The sequence below is a fragment of the Propithecus coquereli genome, unplaced genomic scaffold, assembly GCF_000956105.1.
Source record: "Propithecus coquereli isolate 6110/MARCELLA unplaced genomic scaffold, Pcoq_1.0 Scaffold274, whole genome shotgun sequence".
NCBI lineage: Eukaryota > Metazoa > Chordata > Mammalia > Primates > Indriidae > Propithecus > Propithecus coquereli.
Window position 1 is genome coordinate 724,375 of NW_012148330.1, and position 6,453 is coordinate 730,827.

Consider the following 6,453-nt stretch of genomic DNA (forward strand, 5'->3'; position numbering starts at 1 on the left):
AATCATTTTTTCCTTGGATTTGTTCTCCATATGTTTTCTACAATATAATTATAATTCAATTAAACCACTTACAAATTGTCTGGTTTTAAATTATCTCTTTGAGTACGTGTAAGTAATGTGTTTGAGCAAAATTTATTTTTTATGAAAGTAAAAATATGAGAAATTTTTAGCTACATGTAGGTGATTCTTTTAATATGGAATAGCAGATAAAATTTGGCCATAACATGTCAGGTATCTCCATTAGCTTTAAGACACATAATGAAATAAAATACTTCATTAGCCTGCTTAGACAACACTCAGTGTGCACAGAGAAATAGGAAAAAAATCAATATAATGAACATTTTCATAAGCTCAGATTTCCTGATTAAAGTATGATTCTCTGAAGACTGATTCAAAATGGATATAAATATAAATATGTTCTTATTGAGTATTCTAAGAAAAAGTTTGGAACACATTCAATTTTGAACACCATAAATTGTGCTTCAAAAATGATATAATATAGTTGAAGAAAAATATTTAAACAAAAACAGCCTTTTGATTTAGTGCATGTATGCCTAAAAACTCCATGTTTTTCATTTTAATGATACCTGTGTGGAAAATATATATGAGTGCTATGGGATCTTACTGCCAGTCAGAGAATAGAATTTGCTTCTATAAATTTATGAATGATCCTTGCCTTAGGTAATATATATAAAATTTTCAATATGATTCATGTATATTAAATATGTATAGAAAGAACTATAATCTTCACGTTTTCTCCAAGCATTTATATAAAAAACATGTGAGCTGGGCAAAGAATCATGGGTTTATTTAACAGGAATTAGTTAATGCAGTCAGCTCTCACTGTTAATTTCTTGCGTTGCTGTTTCATTATCAAAACAACTGAAACTATCTTAAAAGCCAACCATTACCCTCATTAATACTCAATGTAAATGTTACACTTATAGATTCCGTAATCTAGAATCTAACAATTTCATTCAATCATAGATCTATTATGTGAGGAAAGCCAAGGAAAGTATGCCAGAATGAACATTATTAACAGGAATTAAGTTTTGAAAGAACCTCAATTACATTGACAGTAGGTTGCCCTTCTGAATACCATGGGAAAGAATAATTTCATTGAATAGTTCCAGTGTTGCTCGCAAAGTGGATAATTTACATATACTTATAATTTACATATACTTTCACGAGGAAAAATACTAATCATGGAGAGCAAGTGGAGCGGATTGTGAGCTTCTAAAAGGGAATCTTTCCCCAAAACTCATCCTAATTTTAGTTACATAATTGGTAAATAAATCCTTATTTTGTTTTGTTTTATGAATGAATGAATGGCCAGTGGACCAAAAAGAAAATTTAGATTTAGGCCAAATTCCAGAAGTATAATATTAAGAAGCTTTTTTTTGAAGTTAAAACATCATGCTGTGTTAAAACATTTTTGGTTCGAGGCTGGGCGCGGTGGCTCACGCCTGTAATCCTAGCACTCTGGGAGGCCGAGGCGGGTGGATTGTTTGAGCTCAGCAGTTCGAAACCAGCCTGAGCAAGAGCGAGACCCCGTCTCTACTAAAAATAGAAAGAAATTAATTGGACAACTAAAAATATATAGAAAAAATTATCCGGGCATGGTGGCGCATGCCTGTAGTCCCAGCTACTCGGGAGGCTGAGGCAGGAGGATCGCTTGAGCCCAGGAGTTTGAGGTTGCTGTGAGCTAGGCTGATGCCACGGCACTCACTCTAGCCTGGGCAACAAAAGCGAGACTCTGTCAAAAAAAAAAACAAAAAAAAAAAACATTTTTTGTTCGAAATTATCTTTTTTTGTCTTCTCTCTGTCTCAACACTTTCAAGCAGTAATTTAGTTTTACGAACGGGAATGATTTGACAAAAGAGAACAGGAGTGTCTGATGCTAAAAAAACTTCAAATTCTGGATCCAGACTCAATGTATTATCTTTTTATCAGTGAAGGAGAATACAAACATCCTCATCAAATCTCCAGTCCATTCACCTCTCCTTTCTTTCAATACAGCCACCCATTCTTTTCTTCCCTTCGTTCATTATCAAGCTGAAAACATATGGTCTTGCATTTTCATAAGATGCTCGTCAAAAGACAATTCTTTCCTAACACTGTCTTTTTGCAGTAATTGTCAAAACCAGTAATGAAGCCAACGCTCAGTGCTTATAATCCACAAACTGAATAGCACTGGAGAAATTAGGGGACTTGTGCACATTGTCCGCAATATGAATGGCTCCTATTTCACTCAGCAAAAGCTAAATCTTTGCAGTGCCCTTCAGGTTTCTACACTTTCTGGTCCATCCCCACACACCCCCTGTTTTGTTAATCTCATCTCCTATTATTCTCCACTTGCTCATTCACTCTGCTCCATGCACACCTCCCTGCCACCTCAGAGAGCTTGCACTGGCTGTTCCCTTGCCTAGAGTGCTGTTCCCCAGATATCCACTTAGCTAATTCTGACTTTCTCCAGAATGAAATAGCACCAAAATTAGGTACATTTGTCAATATCATTTTAAATTGCAACCTGCTTTCACCTCAAACACTTCTGATCTTTCTGTAATTTATTTATTTTTAAAGTAACACTGGTCGCTTTCTAACTTACCCTGCAACTTTTTTTTCAACCTGATGTTTATTGTTTCTTTATCATTCTGCTAGACCATACTTTCCATGAGAACAGGGTATATTGCCTTTTTTATACCCAAAATATACCCAAACCAACTAAAACAGTGCTTCCTGGCATTATTTGATAAATATTTTTCGAATTAATGAATAAATTTATAATCGTTCCTTCAAATTTTTTTCCTAAATTACCTGAAAGTGTAGATCTCGTAAGCTTATTCTCTTCTTACTCTCTGCAATGATTATTTCAAACTCATTCAACTTACTTAGGACTTCCAGTGTCATCCCTTTACATAGGCAGCTTAAAAGGTCACCTAAGAGCTTAGTTTGACTTAATCCAGTGGAAGAGTTTTCAGTCCTCTTCCTACCAGTCATTGATGCTGTCTACCATTTTCTTTCGGTAACACCCTTCTTTGGTTTCTGACATACTCCAAAGACCTGATTTCCCTTCTCATCTGGCCATCTTTATCAGTTTCCTTTGAAGGATTATATTCCTTTCCCCACCTATTGGGTAACTCATTGTCGGTATTTCAGGTCACCTCTCTTCTTATGCAAAATACTTTCTTGTTCATTTCACAGTTTTGATCCTTATTAACACACTAAAATATCCCTCTCATCAAAATTTCTGCTTTTAAGTTCCAGTCGGTTGTCTCATAATCTCTACCCAGATGCCTCATAACTCTTTACCTATAAACGTGTAAATAAAAATAATTTGATTTATTTGGAAATTATATATTAGTGAATACTACCCATGATTTAAATGTGACAGCACCACAATTTTGAATACTATTGCTCAAGGTGTGTGGTAAGCTCACCTATAGATGTAACATTTACAAACTAATGTGTAAGAGCTTGTTTTCTATTTCATACTTGTTTATGGCCAATTAAATCTCAGACTCCAGGCTAAGTGGGCATGGTGGCCATGGAAGTGCACCACTGGGGTCTCACCAAGAGAACCTGATGCAAGGAGCTGAGTTGAGGGATAGACTGTGCTCCTGCCCTCTGAATCCACCATCACCGAAACCATGTTCTTCCAAGCTGTTCCCAGCTGAAGCAGACTAAGCAAGACAGAAATGCCCTATAATATAATATGTAGGTCTTCTTACACACCCTTCCGTTTACAAATGTCAAACCTGCGCTATACTCCATAGGCTCTCTCTGACTCCTTTGGCACCTTCTCATTGATTCTTCACAGGCATTTCTCCCACAACATCGCTTGCACACATAATTATATCTTGGTGATTAGAACTGACAAGTAGCAAACATTGTTCCAGGGCAAGCGTACTTCTCTAGAGCAACATTACTTCTCAATACTGTCCCCCAAGAATTTATCTTACATTAACATCAATTCAACATCTATGCAGTTAAAAAAACAAATAAATAATAAAAAGATTTTATTTTTAATGCTGTATGTTCTAGGAAGAAGGCTGGGGTTTCCCATCTTGCCAGAAATGAAAGTCAACACTGTCTTTTCCTTATCAGTTTAAAACAATTGAGTAAGCTCTTTGGCTAAAAACATAAAACATTTGTAAGAAATTTATATATACTAAATTCTTTTTCTATCTCGAATATTTCTTTTGATATTTGTTATTAAACTATTACTTTGCCATCCTATCAGAGGATGTGTTAGTAATGGCCTAACATTTTTCAGAATTTTGATGATGCACGACTGTATCTTAAGTTAATGAAATTAATTAATGACTTGTAACAAGTTTTCTTTTCCTTCCCCTTTTTCCATGCCAGTTTTCAAATAAATATGAAGATCTTTTCCTCTGATCATGAGAAAGCTGGACTGAATATTCACGGCCATTAATCCTCCATTCATTTAACCATCTATATTGCATGTGTCTTGGATTCAACCAAGGTCGACTTACTTAGCAAAGCTTTTATTCTGGGTGAGTTCCCTGCTTCATCCAAATCATGAATACTCTTTGCTTCATGGAACTCTATTGCTTTTGTTCCCAGAACCAATTATATCTTAGCTAATCTTTCCCCTTTAATTCTCCTTGATATTTTTCTGAATAAAATGTGCAATCAGTGAACGCATTATTACTCCCACTCTCTGGTTTATCCATTCATGGATAAGGATACAGAATTGTCTGCCTCCAGCTTATTATAAATTCATTCTTCTCAATTGTGCCCAATAACAAGATTTCCCTTGCCCTGGGTCAGCAATATTCTCAGTCATCTCTATTATTTAACTGTAAATCTGTCTTCATGTATTTTCTGAAATTATTGGCATGCTTTTTTGTATATGTGCCCATACCAACCCCCTAGATATATGTGTCCAATCTCTCCATAGGCTTTAAATTTTGTGTCTCTCTGCTTTAAAATTTTGGGTCCTCCTCCCTATTCAGCCATGTCCTAACAGTCTTTCAAAGGATATTTGCCCTCAAGTACTCCCTGAAGCTTCCTTCTGAGCGAAGGTGCTTCAGAAGCCTTTGATTCATGCACATGTCTTTATCAGGCCCTGGTTTAGCTGGCTTTTAAGTTTATGATTTGCAATTGACATGCAATAAAGACTTGTTGAACTTTAGTTCCTTTTCAAGAGAAATATAACCACAAACATACTGCCAGTCAGTAGAGATGGAGAGGTTAGTGAAGACAAGCAGCATTTATGAAGGCATGCTGGAAGGACAGTGGGCCATTTTCTCTGGATACCGGAAATTCTTCCTGAGATTAAGTCAGACCAGCACAGAGTATTAAATAATCCTCAAGCACATAAAATTGAGATCTTATAAAATTGCTTTTCCAAAATGCTTTTCAAAGACCTCAAGGAGGGATATTACAAAATTACACTTTAAATTTCTCAGATTATTCACTGCAAGGATATTGTTGATGGCCATTATATTCAGCACTGGGTGACTTCAAAAAGACTAATGGGATTTTTTCATTACTATGATCAGGCTAAAAGAAATAGTTTTACTTTTTGCTGAGCAAAACAAATTGTGTGTATGTGAGCATTTTTTAAAATACTATATGTCATTTATTGAAATAACATTCAATTATAATAACAGATGTTTTTATAAAGAGAGTATCCAAATCACAAAGTGAAGTGATTGGTTTTTTTGGTAAGTCACATATAGTATGAAATTATTAGAATGCTCTTCTTAAATTTCAGATTATGGGGGTATACATATTTTGGTTACATAATTTGCTTTTGTACAGTTTGAGTCAAAGTTATAAGTGTGCCCTTCAATCAGATAGTGTGCATTGTCTCTTTAGGTGTGAATTTACCCATCCCCTTCTCTCCTCTCCCACCTGCTTGATTTCCATTGAGTTTTACTTCCATATGTGCACATAAGTGTTGATCAATTAGTTCCAATTTAGTATTGAGTACATGTGTTGTTTGTTTTTCCATTCTCGCAAAAATTCTAGAAGAAAATGTTGGAAAAACTCTTAGAGATAACAGCCTAGGCAACGAATTTATGAAGGAGACCCCAAAAGCAATCATGGCAACAAGAAAAATAAATAAATGGGACCTGATGAAATTAAAAAGCTTCTGCACAGCCAAGGACACAATCAATAGAGCAAATAGACAACCTACAGAGTGGGAGAAAATATTTACATGCTATACATACAATAAAGGGCTGATAACCAGAATCTACAAAGAACTCAAGCATATCAGCAAGAAAAAAAATCAAACAACCCCATTAAAAATTGTATGTATGCATTTAACTTCTGGAGGATCTGAACATGTAACCGTGTCTCTATTTTCTATTTGCAGATACATAGAAAGCTTAGAGCCACATGTGGAGCACACTGCTAGAAACTAATTTTTTTTTTGACAAGGACTTTGTGTCCTAACTTAATCCCTGATTTCATAGA